At 49.6% G+C, this 15,962-nt stretch overlaps 1 long non-coding RNA gene across 1 annotated transcript in view; it reads left to right on the plus strand.

The window, feature by feature from the left end:
• Positions 1-1,550: 1,550 nt before the first annotated feature.
• The window catches only part of LOC144798898 (uncharacterized), a 334,875-nt gene continuing 320,463 nt past the window's right edge, over positions 1,551-15,962 (plus strand). Inside the window, exon 1 of the long non-coding RNA XR_013603692.1 lies at positions 1,551-1,646. This is a non-coding gene — a long non-coding RNA (uncharacterized LOC144798898). The remainder of the gene's footprint in view (positions 1,647-15,962) is intronic.

A 15,962-nucleotide genomic window follows, 5' to 3' on the forward strand; every position in this document is an offset into this window, starting at 1 on the left:
AGTTCCTTTCTCCTTTCTTTGGCAGTTAGGCAACCACTGCAGGCCAATCCCCCAAGCAGCACTTCAGCTTAGGGATAGTCTCTCCTCTGTTTCTTCTGGTTCCTCTCTTCAGCAAAGGTTTCTTCTTGTTGTCCAAAAGTGATCTAAATTCTTGCGATCAGGGTCCCACTATTTATACCCCAAAATCCTTTGTCCTCTGAGGGCAGAAGTGCCTTTGCCTAATCCAAACCAGTTCTAGTCAGTCCTGGAGCACTCTGTTTACATGACTCCTTCTTTCCTTTCACAGTGCAGGGCAGAAACATCAGACACCCCACAGGAGGTGGAGCCAGCATTGTGGAGGGAAGGCACAGCCCTGGAGCACTCTGTTGACATGACTCCTTCTCTCCTTTCACAGTGCAGGGCAGAGACAGCAGACGCACTACAGGAGGTGGAGCCAGCATTGTGGAGGGAAGGCACAGCCCTATTCAGGTCCCAGGTGCAACTCCTCCCTCCCATCTAGATGCAGATCTCTCTATTCACCATTGGGCTGACTCACCCTGTTCCATGGAATCCCCCAGCCCCTGTCACTCAAACTCCAGACAAGGAATACACAACCTAGCAGAGGCAGGCTTGGATAGTTAGACAAGAAAATACCTACTTTCTAAAAGTGGTATTTTCAAACACAGAATGTTAAAACCAACTTCACTAAAAGATGTATTTTATCATTCTGAGTCCAGGCATACTAAACTGGAATTTCTACCATGTTCCCTGAGTTAGTTAGGATTATAAGATGTAATAATCTAACTGCCCAACATCAACATTGTTCCCAGTAGATTCGAACCCCCTTCAACGTGTACCTTGTTCCCTGCAGATGAGAACCCCCTTCGATGTGTACCTTGTTCCCTGCAGATGAGAACCCCCTTCGACGTGTACCTTGTTCCCAGCAGATGCGATCCCCCTTCGATGTGTACCTTGTTCCCTGCAGATGAGAACCCCTTTGGTGTTTACCTTGTTCCCTGCAAATGAAAAATACCTTTGACTCGCACTCTGTTTCCTGCAAAACAGGAACCCCTTCTATGTGTACTTGTTGCTGTTTAACCTGAGTCTGCCTGAGGATGTGCCTCAGCACACGCACAAGATTTGTGTGTTTTTTTTTTTATATATGTCTGTTTTGTAAAACCATTTTCAGCAGTTTATATGAACTTGCTCTCTTGCCTTGAGCCAGTTCCTCCTGAAACGTAATTTTTAATCCACCCACTGCAATTTTGACAGTCCATGGGTCAGGCCAGGTTGCACAAAATAATCTTTTGTTTGCTTAAAAAACAAGCGGAGGCGCTAAACCGAAGATGAATGTGATGAAATTGCCTTTTCGTTCTGTTGACAGATCCTGGTTTATACACCATAATCTAAGCGAGATCAATTCATGGCAAATACATTTGTCTAGCTGGGGTTTGCAATCAGTGCAGGTGGCTAAAAGTGAAGGCAGGTGCAACGTAAAATATGTATGTTTAATTGTTGGTTTTGTAGTTTTATAAAGTGCCACATTTCACCTTTCTGTTACTTCACAGCACATAGAAAATTCTGATTGTGCTACTGAATATTGACTCCTACAATACTGTAGTTCAAGAATACCGAGGACAGACTATCGAGGGGCAAAGTATCGAAAGGTAAGTGCATAGAGGGATGTATATATTTACTGTTCCTAACTCCACATCTATGCACCTGTATGCACCATATAGATACATATGTGTAGCAGTAGGTCTAGAAAATCTAGACTTACTTACCTAGCATTTTTTTTTTATATTTACCCTCAATATTGCGGCTCATCGAAATTCTGGGTTCGATATTCAGGTTGCACGCCAACATTCTGCTTAAAACAGAGTGTGGGGAAGTCGGACTCCCCTCAGGTAATGGGGTGTCCATGTCTGATGTCTGTCAAATCAGTTGACAGTGAGTTGGAAGAGTTCAGTTTTCAGGTGTTTCCTAAAACATGTAGAATATTTTAAATTTCTATGCAGTTAATGTTATATTATTAATTGTAATCTGTGTGTAAAGTACATTTGTGCTTATTTGAAGATGCAAATCAAGGACATGAAAAGTTTTAATAGCATAGGCCTCATTATAAACAAAACAGAATTTTGATCTGAAATGAATCTTAATGAAAATTGTTTACATGGCTAGGGGTGATCCTGAAAGTCCATCAGTGAACCAGAACTTGTGATCACACAGTGAACACCCTAGGACTAAGAAAAGCACAGATGAGACTATGCAGGATGTTTGGAGGTTTAGTGAGTGAGAGAAAAATGTTAGCCCCTGATTCCAAGTTGGTCGGTGTTTTCCGACCTCTTTGCAAACTCTCATTGTGCGGGGGTTGGAATTCTCAGCTTGGGGATATTTATGGACTCAGTAATTACCAGGTGCATTAAATACCTCACCCTTCATTACATTTTGGCAGGTCAGTCGTGCCATAATTTAACAGGGAAAAAAATCAGTATTTACTGTAACCTCTGGATTTTCGTGTGTTAAGCACCAAAGTCCACGTTATTATCCAAGAATTTAGAATACTTTCTATTTATTGCACCCTATATATTCAGAACCCGGCAGTGTCCTATTTCATCAGGTGAGAAACTGCACCTACACCTTCGACACACTCGGAATCAAGACATAGGGCGGGTAATTAGATGCCAGCGGGCAGTATATTGAGTCCAGTGGGGCAGCTGAATCGAAGCATCCACCCGTGACGTGGCAGACCACCTATCCAATCTACAGTTTTCTGCTACATTTGCCGTCCATTTCCGATGAACGCGCTCTCGCTGGCACTACTGTAGCAGGTCCATCAGCCACGTACGCCGTGTGGGCCGCCATGTTGTAATGGTCTTTTCTGCATTTTTTTTAGTTTCTCAGGAACAAACCCCCCAGAACTGAGGGTTGCTTCTGAGAAAAAAGAACCAATGTCCCTGAGGTGCAGTGGGTTTGTGCCCTGTACTTGGGGCCACTGTTGAGACTAAGAAGCCTGACAGGGAGGATAAGGGCAGTGGAGACCTGCAGCCAAGATCTGCCCTTAATACTGCAGGCCACCTCAAAGGTGGTGGCTCATTTGCCATAAGGCTACTGCCTTTGAAGTGCTGGGAGACCCATCATATCTTTGAATGATCAGTGGCTCCATCGTTGCACGGCCCACCGGTGGTCAAGCAGCGGTTCCTCACTTCTAGATGGGTTGGGGAAACCACAGGCTCGCCAGAACGGATGCACCACCATTTTATGGTGGGTACAGGACCACCAGTTTCCTATTTTCGTTCAAATGTTTACTCTTTTAAGAGTTTGTTTTTACCACTTATCTTGACATTTAAATATTTGTTATATTTTTATAATCTTTTGTTTTGTATTAGTCCTTTTATGTTTTTTAGTCCTTTAGTTTTTAGTTTAGTTTTTTAGTAGTTTTGTTTTTTAGTCAATTTTGTCTATGGAAAGTTTATAATCTTATCCACCAATGTGTGGTGGAGATCTGCTCCACCAAACCCTAAAAGACCCCCTAAACATGAATGTAGAACATTGTCACCCATCAGTGTCTATGACTCTGGTTGTAAACCGGAATACTGTTAGCAGTAATATTGTCTGACATAAATGGTGAGTCCTTCATATCCTTTACAAAAATAGCATTCCATTAGGTGTATTTTTCTGTCATTAACTCCAGTGGGACAAAATGTTGTAGCCAAGATGTAGGACACAATATGTCAGATGTTATTTTGGGCGAGAAAGCAAAAGACACACAGATGATGGACGGAATGCTGAGCAAATCAAACATTCACCCCCAGCCAGTAGATCTGGGTTAAATCAATTGTTTTTTTTGTTCAACAAACCACCCCAGTTTAGTCCCAGCCATATGCAAATCAGTCTTAACCCTATGCCTCATGGGAACAGTCCAGCCCGAACTGCCCAGCCAGCTCCTCCCTGGACCGGAAACAAACATCCTGGGACCAGTTTGGGATATCATCCTCATCAGCCAGGTTAGCTTGAATTCAGTGACACAGTGAGCCCGGGACCCATGGTCTAAAAATGATGGATTTAGGCCTATACTGGGGTTTACTGGGGTGAATGTATGACATGGTTGTGCATTCAGTCCATCAATTGTTCTTTTTGCATTTGTCACCCCGAGTGGGATGGGTATGCCCAGATGTGGGTCCTGTGCTCTCCATGCCACTGGAGTCAAGCTATCCTGGCTGATGAGGGCTGAAAGCCCAAAACCGGTCCTAGGACCAGGGGCGGCTTCTCCCGATGCCCACATATAGACACCATCAGCATCGTTAGCAGCATGAGGACTGAGGTGCAGGATGCGCAGCTCCTGTGGCAGCTTCCTCTGAAGGCCACCTATAGACACCATCGTCATCGTTAGCAGCATGAGGACCGAGCTGCAGGAATCCCTGCTCCAGGAGCAGCTTCTACCACTGCCCACCTATATACACTATCAGCATCGTTAGCAGCATGAGGACCAAGGTGCAGGGAGCGCTGCTTCAGTAACTGGCCATATAACGAGATGATGACAAACCTATCATCCCTGCAAGTGCTTCATCGCTCTTACAAATATTCCCAAGTGTGGGAGGCCATCATCTTCACCGCACGTGAAATTTATTTTCGAGATGCTCTTTGGAACATGTTAAATTCAGTCGCCCAATGCGTCCAGACATGGCTCCCCTGAGGGTGGCTTAAGTGCATCTGTGCTGAATCTTTTATGATGAATCATGGCCTCGCTCTATGTCCTGTTACCCTGGTGGGTACACCTTGTTTGGGGTGGGCCTTTCAACTTCTGGTTCTCAATAAAAATTGCGCTGTACTGGTCATGTTATGTGTCTGTATTACCGCACGTTTTTACCACTGCATCGAATTTTGATTAATGTGATACCGATCTTCACATCACAGAAATACCATGACTATAGGTCAATGTATGTTATTAACCTTGTTATTAGAAGGTATTCCTAATCTATTGAACCAAAAATTTAGGTCCAAGGGTAATACAAAGTCGCAGCATTACTACTGCCTCGGTATGTACCCCCTTCAGTTAGAAGGGGACCCAGAATAGGATGTTTCAATCATCGCAGTACAATAGCAGTAAACCATGTGCAAAATAACATCTGCAAAAAGAACAATTGATGGACAGAATGCAGAACAATGCCATACATTCACCCCAATACAGAGATCTGGGCCTAAATCCATTTTTGCTCCCCATGTGATTCCAATTTGAACACAGCAATATGTAAATCAGTCTTGGCCCTGCGCCCAATGGGAACAGTCCAGCCCAAGCTGCCAGGCCAGGTCCTTCCTGGACTGGAAACAAGCATCCTAGGTAGGGGCGGCTTCTTCCGATGCCCACATATAGACGCCATCGGCATCGTTAGCAGCACGAGGACCGAGGTGCAGGGAGCACTGCTCCAGGGGCGGCTCCTCCCGATGCCCACCTATAGACAGCATCAGCATCGTTAGCAGCATGAGGAGCGAGGTGCAGGAAGCACTGCTTCAGGGGCAGCTTCCTCCGATAGCCACGTATAGACACCATCTGCATCGTTAGCAGCATGAGGAGCGAGGTGCAGGAAGCACTGCTTCAGGGGCAGCTTCCTCCGATGGCCACGTATAGACACCATCTGCATCGTTAGCAGCATGAGGGCCAAGGGCTTCCTGCACCTCGGTCCTCCTGCTTCTAATGAGGCTGATGGTGTCTATGGGTGGACAGTGGTAGAAGCTGCCCCTGGAGCAGCGCTTCCTGCACCTCGGTCCTCATGCTGCTGACAAGGCCGAAGGTGTCTGTAGCTGGGCAGCGGGAGAATCCACCCCTGGATCAGCACTTCCTGCACCTCGGTCTTCATGCTGCTAACAAGGCTGATGGTGTCTATAGGTGGGCAGCAGGAGAAGCCGCCCCTGGAGCAATGTTCCCTGCACCTTGGTCCTCATGCAGCTAACAAGGCTGATGGTGTCTATAGGTGGGCAGTGGGAGTAGCCGCCCTGGGAGCAGAGCTTCCTGCACCTTGGTTCTCATGCTGCTGACGAGGCCGATTGCCTCTATAGGTGGGCAGGGGGGAAGCCGTCCCGGAAGCAGGGCTTCCTGCAACTGGGTCCTCATGCTGCTAATGAGGCTGATAGTGTCTATAGGTCGGCAGCGGGAGCAGCCGCCCTGATGCAGCATTCCCTGCACCCTGGTCCTCATGCTGCTAACAATGCTGCTAGTGTCTATAGGTGGGCAGCGGTAGAAGTAGCCCCTGGAGCAGCGCTTCCTGCACCCTGGTCCTCATGCTGCTGAAGGCGTCTATAGGTGGGCAGCAGAAGAAGCTGCCCTGATGCAGCATTCCCTGCACCCATGTCCTCATGCTGCTGACGATGCGAATAGTGTCTATAGGTGGACAGCGGGAGAAGCCAACCCTGGAGCAAGGCACCATGGTCCTCATACTGCTGACGAGGCCGGTGGTGTCTATAGGTGGGCAGCAGGAGAAGCCCCCTCTGGTGCAGCGCTCCCTGCACCTTGGTCCTCATTCTGATAACGAGGCTGATGGTGTCTATAGGTGGGCAGTGGGAGAAGCCGGCCATGGAGCAGCGCTCCCTGCACCTCGGTTCTTATGCTGCTGACGATCATGATGGAGTCTATAGGTGGACAGCAGAAGAGGCTGCACCTGGAGAGGGTTTCCTGCACCTTGGTCCTCCTGCTGCTAACAATGCCGATGGTGTCTATAGGTCGGCAGTGGGAGAAGCAGCTCCCGAAGTTGGGCTTCCTCCACTTTGGTCCTCCTGCTGCTAACGATGCCAATGGTGTCTATAGGTGGGCAGCGGAAGATGCCGCCCATGGAGCAGCGCTTCCTGCACCCTGGTCCTCATGCTGCTGACGAGGCTGATAGTGTCTATAGGCAGGCAGCGGGAGAAGCCGCCCCTGGAGCAGCGCTTCCTGCACCTTGTTCCTCATGCTGCTGACGAGGCTGATAGTGTCTGTAGGTGGGCAGCGGGAGAAGCTGTCCCTGGAGCAGCGCTTCCTGCACCTTGGTCCTCATGCTGCTAATGAGGATGATGGTGTCTATAGGTGGGCAGCAGGAGAAGCCGGCCATGGAGCAGCGCTCCCTGCACCTCGGTTCTTATGCTGCTGACGATGCTGATGGAGTCTATAGGTGGACAGCAGGAGAAGCTACGGCTGACGCAGGGTTTCCTGCACCTTGGTCCTCCCGCTGCTAATGATGCCGATGGGGTCTATAGGTCTGCAGTGGGAGAAGCAGCTCCCGAAGCTGGGCTTCCTCCACCTTGGTCCTCATGCTGCTAATGATGCCGATAGTGTCTATAGGTGGGCAGCGGGAGAATCCGCCCCTACAGCTGGGCTTCCTGCACCTTGGTCCTCTTGCTGCTAACAATGCCAATGGTGTCTATAGATGGGCAGCGGGAGAAGCCCCCTCTGGTGCAGCGCTCCCTGCACCTTGGTCCTCATGCTGATAACGAGGCTGATGGTGTCTATAGGTGGGCAGCGGGAGAAGCCGGCCATGGAGCAGCGCTCCCTGCACCTCGGTTCTTATGCTGCTGACGATGCTGATGGAGTCTATAGGTGGACAGCAGGAGAAGCTGGGCCTTTAGCAGGGCTTCCTCCACCTTGGTCCTCCTGCTGCTAACGATGCCAATGGTGTCTATAGGTGGGCAGCGGGAGAGGCCGCCCCTGGAGCAGGGCTTCCTGTACATTAGTCCTCATGCTGCTAACGATGCCGATAGTTTCTATAGGTGGGCAGCGGGAGAAGCCGCCCCTGGAGCAGCGCTTCCTGCACCCTGGTCCTCATGCTGCTGATGAGGCTGATAGTGTCTATAGGCGGGCAGCGGGAGAAGCTGCCCCTGGAGCAGTGCTTCCTGCACCTTGGTCCTCATGCTGCTAATGAGGCTGATGGTGTCTATAGGTGGGCAGCGGGAGAAGCCGGCCATGGAGCAGCGCTTCCTGCACCTCAGTCCTCATGCTGCTGACGAGGCTGATAGTGTCTATAGGCGTGCAGCGGGAGAAGTCGCCCCTGGAGCAGCGCTTCCTGCACCTCGGTCCTCATGCTGCTAACGAGGCTGATGGTGTCTATAGGTGGGCAGCGGTAGAAGCCTGCCATGGAGCAGCGCTCCCTGCACCTCGGTTCTTATGCTGCTGACGATGCTGAAGGAGTCTATAGGTGGACAGGAGGAGAAGCTATGCCTGGAGCAGGGTTTCCTGCACCTTGGTGCTCCTGCTGCTAACGATGCCGATGGTGTCTATAGGTCGGTATTGGGAGAAGCAGCTCCCGAAGCTGGGCTTCCTCCACCTTGGTCCTCTTGCTGCTAACGATACCGATAGTGTCTATAGGTGGGCAGCCGGAGAATCCACCCCTACAGCTGGGCTTCCTGCACCTTGGTCCTCCTGCTGCTAACAATGCCAATGGTGTCTATAGGTGGGCAGCGGGAGAAGCCGCCCCTGGTGCAGCGCTCCGTGCACCTTGGTCCTCATGCTGCTGATGAGGCAGATGGTGTCTATAGGTGGGCAGCAGGAGAAGCCCCCTCTGGTGCAGTGCTCCCTGCACCTTGGTCCTCATGCTTATAACGAGGCTGATGGTGTCTATAGGTGGGCAGCGGGAGAAGCCGGCCATGGAGCACCGCTCCCTGCACCTCGGTTCTTATGCTGCTGACGATGATGATGGAGTCTATAGGTGGACAGCAAGAGAAGCTGCGCCTGGAGCAGGGTTTCCTGCACCTTGGTCCTCCTGCTGCTAACGATGCCGTCTATATGTCGGTAGTGGGAGAAGCTTCTCCCGAAGCTGGGCTTCCTTCACCTTGGTCCTCATGCTGCTAACGATGCCGATAGTGTCTATAGGTGGGCAGCGGGAGAATCCGCCCCTACAGCTGAGCTTCCTGCACCTTGGTCCTCCTGCTGCTAACGATGTCAATTGTGTCTATAGGTGGGCAGCGGGAGAGGCTGCCCCGGAGCAGGGCTTCCTGTACATTAGTCCTCACGCTGCTAACGATGCCAATAGTGTCTATAGGTGGGCAGTTGGAGAAGCAGCTCCTGAAACAGTGTGAAAAAGGCTGGAGAAGTAAATTTTAACAATTCAGTGGCCAGTAAAATATTGCAAGGACTGGGAGCTCTTGGGTTTAGCGTAATAGCATCTGAGCATAGAGGGAAAGAGGAACAACAGAGGCAGGAGACAGGGTGGATGTCTGAAGCACAGGGAGGCAAGCAGACTGGTTGCCATAGCACAGAGTGCACACAGATGATGGTGGACTTTTCGTACCAGCTCTTAGCCCATTAGAGCTTCATGTTAAGTATTAAGAGGAAGATGATAAGGAGGAGGATGATTATTATGCGCAGGAATGTCATAACGGGTGCAATCTATAAAACAATAAACAAACAAACACAAGCAAATCCCAACAATATCTGGGTACTATCCGTGTACAGATGGTCCAGCCTTCTATGGCATTAGTGTAGGATCTCCAAGCTATATTGCCGAACTATCGCACACATTTTCTTTTACCTGCAGGAGCAACCCACCACCACCCATGCCACTTTTAGCCACGGCATCTCCATTTCCTGTACCGCCTTCCATGCCTCGAATGATGCCGGCCTCAAACTTGCCATACCACCAAAAAAGGACCCATCTTCCTCCGACGATGGCAGGGAGGAGGGAGAACTTCAGGACACCCATTCAACTGCCAATGAATGAGATGAATACCTTATCCCCACTCCACCCCACCCAACTCCTCAGCTGGCCGACTCTGCACCGGAGGACATAGGTGGTTTTCATACCTTAATGGAGAGGGCAGCCACCAGAATTCAGCTTCCTACGACAGTCAAGCAGTCTGAAAGCTTTCGTTATGATTTTAAGGACCAGTCAAGAAAGGCGGTGAGGGCAATCCCGCCTAATCAATTACATATGGGAGGAAGGTATTCAACCATTGAAAATACCAACTTCTGTGACTTTCTTTTTTTCCCAGAATTGCCCAAACATATTAAGCCCCTGACGGCGCTCCAGCGTGTTTAGTGGGACAACCAAAACTAGACTCAGTTATAGCTCAAGCTGCGCAGCACAGGTCAGAAAATCCTTACTATTGCCGGAAGGAGAAAGATAAGCTTCCGAGATTGTTGATTCTGCTATGGGCGTAGCCTCCCTTGCATTTCGTCAACTTGCATGCGCAGCCGTTCTTAGGCACCAGGGCTGGCTTAAGGCAATCATATACTGCTCCGGAGGTGCAGAGTAGGATCTTAGATATGTCGTTAGATGGCGATGCGCTGTTTAGGAAACATTTCAACGATGCCTTACAAACAATTAAGGCAGATAAGGCTACTGCGAGGCCCTTAGGAGCACTCCAATGTAAGACAACACGTTTCAGAGGAGCTCACGGACACAGTGCCTACTCGTTTTGTGGCGGCTACGAACGATATTTATCCTATCAGCCGTATCAGCCATATCAGCCATTTCGCCCCACCTATCAACAACGTCAAACCTATTGTGCACCACCAACAGCTGCATATTCCGGACAACAGTCTATACACAAGCAACCTGCACAGAACAAGGGAAACTGTCAGAAAACAATTTCTTTCCTATGCAGCCTACTACAGTTCCTTCAACTCCACCATTCAAAGGAGCACTCATCTTTCGATTTTACCAACAATGGCAAGTAATTACAACAGACCAGTGGGATCTAGATTTTATTGAGTATGGCCATACTCTCGAGTTTATCACAGTGCCACCTCCTCACCCACCACAAACATCACTTACATCTCATCTCCACCTGCTCAGGAAGGAAGCATTTGCAATGCTGCGAAAAGGGTCCATAGAAAAGGTTATGGATTTTCAAAAGGGAATGAGCTTTAATTCTCACGTCTTTCTAGTAAAGAAAAAGTAGGAGAATGGTGTCCCATTTCGGATCTCAGAAAATTAACCAAGTACAGACTCTTCTGTATGGTCACTCTCCAAGAGGTACTGCAGCTACTCAACCACACAGATTTGCAAGATGCATAAACTTTTACGTTATCCAGTATTTGGGTGTCTTTCATAGATTCACATGCCTGAATCATTCCCCTTCGTCGAGACGGGAGCCTCCGGTATATAAAAAAGTAATGTCCTAGAGACATACATAGAAAAGAATAGGCCTAAGGACCTTAGTGTCCTATCCACGTCCTTTTGTAAAAAGGACCAAAATAGAGTAGGCCCAAGGGTCCCACCTTAGTGGCCTATCTGTGTCCTTTTGTAAAAAGGACCAAAGTAAAGAAGCCAACCAATCAGCTACTGCCTCCTTCTAGAAGCTTCCTGTTAGGAGCCTAGGGGCCAGATGTAGGTGGCCAATTACCGGTCGGTAACGGCCGAATTCGGCCGTTACCGACCGGTAATTGGATTTTGAGATGTAGGAGCATGCTTTACAGAATCGGTATTTTACCGATTCTGTATTTACAGATTCGGTAAAATTACCGAATCGGTAAATACAGACTCGGTAAAAATACCGAGTCTGTAAAAGCATATGTAGGTAGCACATCTTTGAGTGCCGCAGGCCTTTCAGATTCGGTATTTTACCACCCAATCCAATTGGGTGGTAAAATACCGAATTCATGTGTGCATGCACATGTGTGCATGCACACCTGTGCCATGTGACACACAGACATGCCCTTAGGGCATGTCTGTGTGCCACATGGCGCACATGCCTATTTTTGGGGTGCCAGAGGGTGTCAAAGTGACACCCCCTGCACCCTTGCAAAAATCGGTATTTACCGATTCTGTAATTACAGAATCGGTATTGCCCATTGATTCCTATGGGCTGCAAGGCCCATAGGAATCAATGGGCAATACCGATTCGGTATTTACAGAATCGGGAAATACCGAATCTTAACGATTCGGTATTTACCGACCCTGAAATACCTACATCTCCCCCCTCTATTTTACCACCTCTTAAATACCGATTCGGTATGAATCGGTATTTAAGAGGTGGTAAATTAAAATTACCTACATCTGGCCCTAGGTCTCTCAGATTGTCTACCGCACGTTGTGCTAGGGAGTCTCCACCTGAGTTCTCCTCAGGATTTTTTCTTCAAAAAACGATTTTACCAAAAATTAATACTTTATGGCTGATTTACAGAAAAAGGGTCTCTTCAGAGCCTGTTCCTCGTGTGGAAAGAAAAGGCTCCATGTAGAGGACAAGCACGAAACCTGCTTATATTGCCTCTACCCTCACCATCTACCCAAGGACTGTAAAATATGTAGGACCTTCTCAAATAAAACCCTGAAAGACAGAGAAGGGCGCCTGCTGCTCTGGCTGGACAGGCTGAAGAAGAGGACGGACGACCTGGTGTCAGAAGACGGTGAGAGTGTATCTGGTGCCTCACAATTTTCCTTGAAGAGGCCAAGGGTTACTTCCCCTAGCCCCTCAGACACCCCTCCTAAGAAGACTCTCAAGAGGTCCTCAGAGGGCAAAACCTCAGTGTCTGACAAGGATCTTCCTGTCTCCAGGAAGCTACCGCTGACCTCGACGACGACAGCTTCGATTATCTCTTCAGCGCGAAAAACTGCTTCAACATCGACGATGACAGCATCGTCGGCCTCCTCATCGACGACGAAGACGACGCCTTCATCGACGGCGAGTATGCCAGTGTCGTCGACGATTCCATTTTCACCGTCGACGACGAAGATCTTATCGTCGACGATGAAGTCGACGTCGACGACAAAGTCAAAGTCGCCGGCGATTGCACCGTCGACGACGACCGTCCCGTCGACGAAAGACACGTCGACGAGAATACCGTCGACTGGGGCACCGTCGGCGGGGGCACCGTCGACGACGGGAAAATTACCGTCGACGAAGGCGTCGTCGACGACCCCTGGAAATGCATCGTCGTCATCAGCGCCGCATGTGGCACCGCCAACAGGGAAATGGAAAGAGTCTGCGTTACTATCCCAAGCCATGGATACCTTGCCGCCACAGGCAGTCCATATGGGCATTAAAAGCTCGAGGAAACCAATTACGCCAGACCTGACGTCACCTAGTAGGGTGCAAAAGTTGCCTCCAACCTGCCTACTTCAAGGTGAGGAGTCGGAGGAGGAGTTGTACACACAAGCCACAAGCCCATCAGACCTTGTGGTCAAGTGCCAAAGCACTGATGAGGACATGGAAGAAGTGGAAGAAGTGGAACATACAGTCCACGCTCAAGTCCGCACACAGGTTACTCCGATGGTGTGCCTACCAGCGGCCATAGTATCGGACCTGCAATTCTTAATACAGGACTATAAACAGCGGTTTCCGGAGAAACCCACTCCGCCTACACCTACAGCTGTACACGCACCCACTCCATTGACCCGACACAAGCCGCCACCTCTGGTGCTTAGTAGGGAACAAGAGCCAGTGCAAGAAATTCACTCGTCTGATGACGAACAAAGAGACCAGGAAGAGGGCGAGGTCCGTGAAGACGAGTCTGACCAGATGCAGATCAAGACTATATCGCTCCTTCTCCAGCCTCCCCGGAACCACAGTCCTCAGAATCACCACCCGCAGACATCGGTGGATTCCATAACCTTGTAGAGCGTGCAGCCAAACGATTCCATATGGCTATGGAATCTCAGGAAACCGAGTGCTTCCTGTACGACTTTAAGGAACCAACTAAAAAGACAACCAGGTCAATTCCCATCATTGACTTTATATGGAAGCAAGGGAAACTACTGATGCAAACACCAGCTTCAATCCCAGTAGTGGTACCCAGGCTCGATTAAAAAATACAAGGCAACTTCATCGGCGCCAGCATGCCTCACAGGTCACCCCAAGGCAGATTCTGTGGTAACCCAAGCGGCACAGAAAAACTCACGTAACCCAGCATCGCCTCTGTCAACACCACCTGACAAAGAAGGCAGAAAACTGGATACTATTGGCAAGCGTTTCTCCTCCACGTCGGCCATGACAGTGAAGGTGGCAAATTCAATAGCACTTCTGGGCCGCTACAATCGGCAACTCTGGGCAGATATTGCACCTTACCTATCTAACCTGCCAGAGGATTTAAAAGAGGAGGCTCATTCGCTTCTCTTGGCAGGCCAGACATCTGCCTCCGAGCTCATTGACTGCGCAATAGATGTTGCCATGACCGGTTTCAGGCAACTGGCAGGTGCTTCTGTACTCAGAAGACAAGGCTGGCTCAAAGCCACCTCTTTCCGCCAGGAGGTGCAAACGAAGATTCTTGATATGCCCTACGACGGCCAGCATCTCTTCGGGGAAAAGATTGATGAGGCCTTAACTACTATCAAAAAGGACACGGACACTGCCAAAGCCCTTGGAACACTGCAATTCCGGAACCAGTCCTTTCGTGGAAACAAGAGTAGAGGACAATCTTCTTATAGAGGCACTTACCAAAACAGGTCCTCCTATTCATACAACCAGAACAGAACGCAATACCAACCGCGACAACAGCAGCAAGGGCGTCAGACTTCCTACGGCAAGTCGAACTACAGGGGGAAGAACCAGAAAAAATCAGCTGGCAACCGCCAGTGACTTGTGTCAATGGCCAGTCCATCCACCATTGAACTTTTTAGAAGTTGGAGGGAAACTCACACATTTCCTAGACAATTGGAAATTGATAACAACAGATCGGTGGGTGCTCCAGCTCATTCAATTTGGACATTCTCTAGAATTTGTCACGATTCCCCCGACAGCACCACCTCGCAAACGGTCCCACAGGCACCTACGATTGCTTCTTCAGGAAATCTCTTCCATGCTACAGAAGGGAGCGATAGAGAGAGTTCCACCAACCCACAAAGGAACATTTTTCTACTCCCACTTCTTCCTGATCCACAAGAAAGGGAAAAAGTGGAGACCAATCCTCGACCTCAGGGCACTCAACGTGTTCCTAAAGAAACAATCGTTCCGTATGGTAATACTCCAGGAAATCCTGGGACTACTGGAGGAAGGGGACTACATGACGTCCTTAGACCTGCAGGACGCTTACTACCATATTCCTATCCTCAAAGTGCACAGGAAATACCTCGGGTTTGCTGTAGCGGGGCAGCACTACCAATTTTGTGTCCTCCCGTTTGGCCTCAAATCCGCTCCACGGATATTTACCAAATGCCTCTTCCCTGTGGCAGCCTTCCTTCGTCAACAAGGACACCAGGTCTTCCCATACCTGGACGACTGGCTGGTAAAGGCACCATCTGCGACCAGCGCAGCCAAATCCTCCAGCGCCTGTCTGGATATTTTCCAACGTCTAGGTTTGACCCTCAACCACGAGAAGTCGGCACTGGAACCCAACAAGGTCATTACATTTCTTGGGGCGACTCTAGACACGGAACGCGTCAAGGCTTCCCCTCTCAGGAAAGAAAAGTCAAACTCATCTCCCTGGCCACGTCAGTGGCATCAAGGAAGACTTTACTGGTCCGCACCTTCAAGTCCCTCCTCGGCATGATGTCCTCATGTATCATGCTCATTCCCCACTGCCGCCTCAAGATGCGCCCACTCCAGGAGGAGTTGACGAACCAATGGACACAAAGTACAGGATCATTCGAGGACCGCATACGAGTCACTCGAACTATGGTCAACCACTTACAGTGGCGGAGATCGCTCAAACACCTGTCACAGGGATTGCCGTTCCTGCTTCCCGCAGAGCCACATGTGATAACAACGGACGCATCCCTAGAAGGCTGGGGAGCGGTCCTCCAAGAACTCCAGATCAATGGCAAGTGGACAAAACAGGAAACCCAGCTCCACATCAACCTGTTGGAGTTAAGAGTGGTCTTCCTAGCTCTACAAGCTTTCCTACCACGCATTCAAAACTCCCCAGTGCTCGTCAGGACAGACAACACCACGACGATGCACTACCTGAACAAGCAGGGGGAACGCGATCGCTCTCACTATCTCGAGAATCGCAAAGACTCTGGAACTGGCTTCTGGAACATGGGATAACGCTGAAAGCGGAGTACGTCCCGGGCAAGGACAATGTCTTGGCGGACGCTCTGAGCAGAGAGGGGTCTCCATCCCACGAATGGGTGCTAGATATG

This window comes from Lissotriton helveticus, chromosome 12, assembly GCF_964261635.1.
Source record: "Lissotriton helveticus chromosome 12, aLisHel1.1, whole genome shotgun sequence".
In the NCBI taxonomy this organism is placed as follows: domain Eukaryota; kingdom Metazoa; phylum Chordata; class Amphibia; order Caudata; family Salamandridae; genus Lissotriton; species Lissotriton helveticus.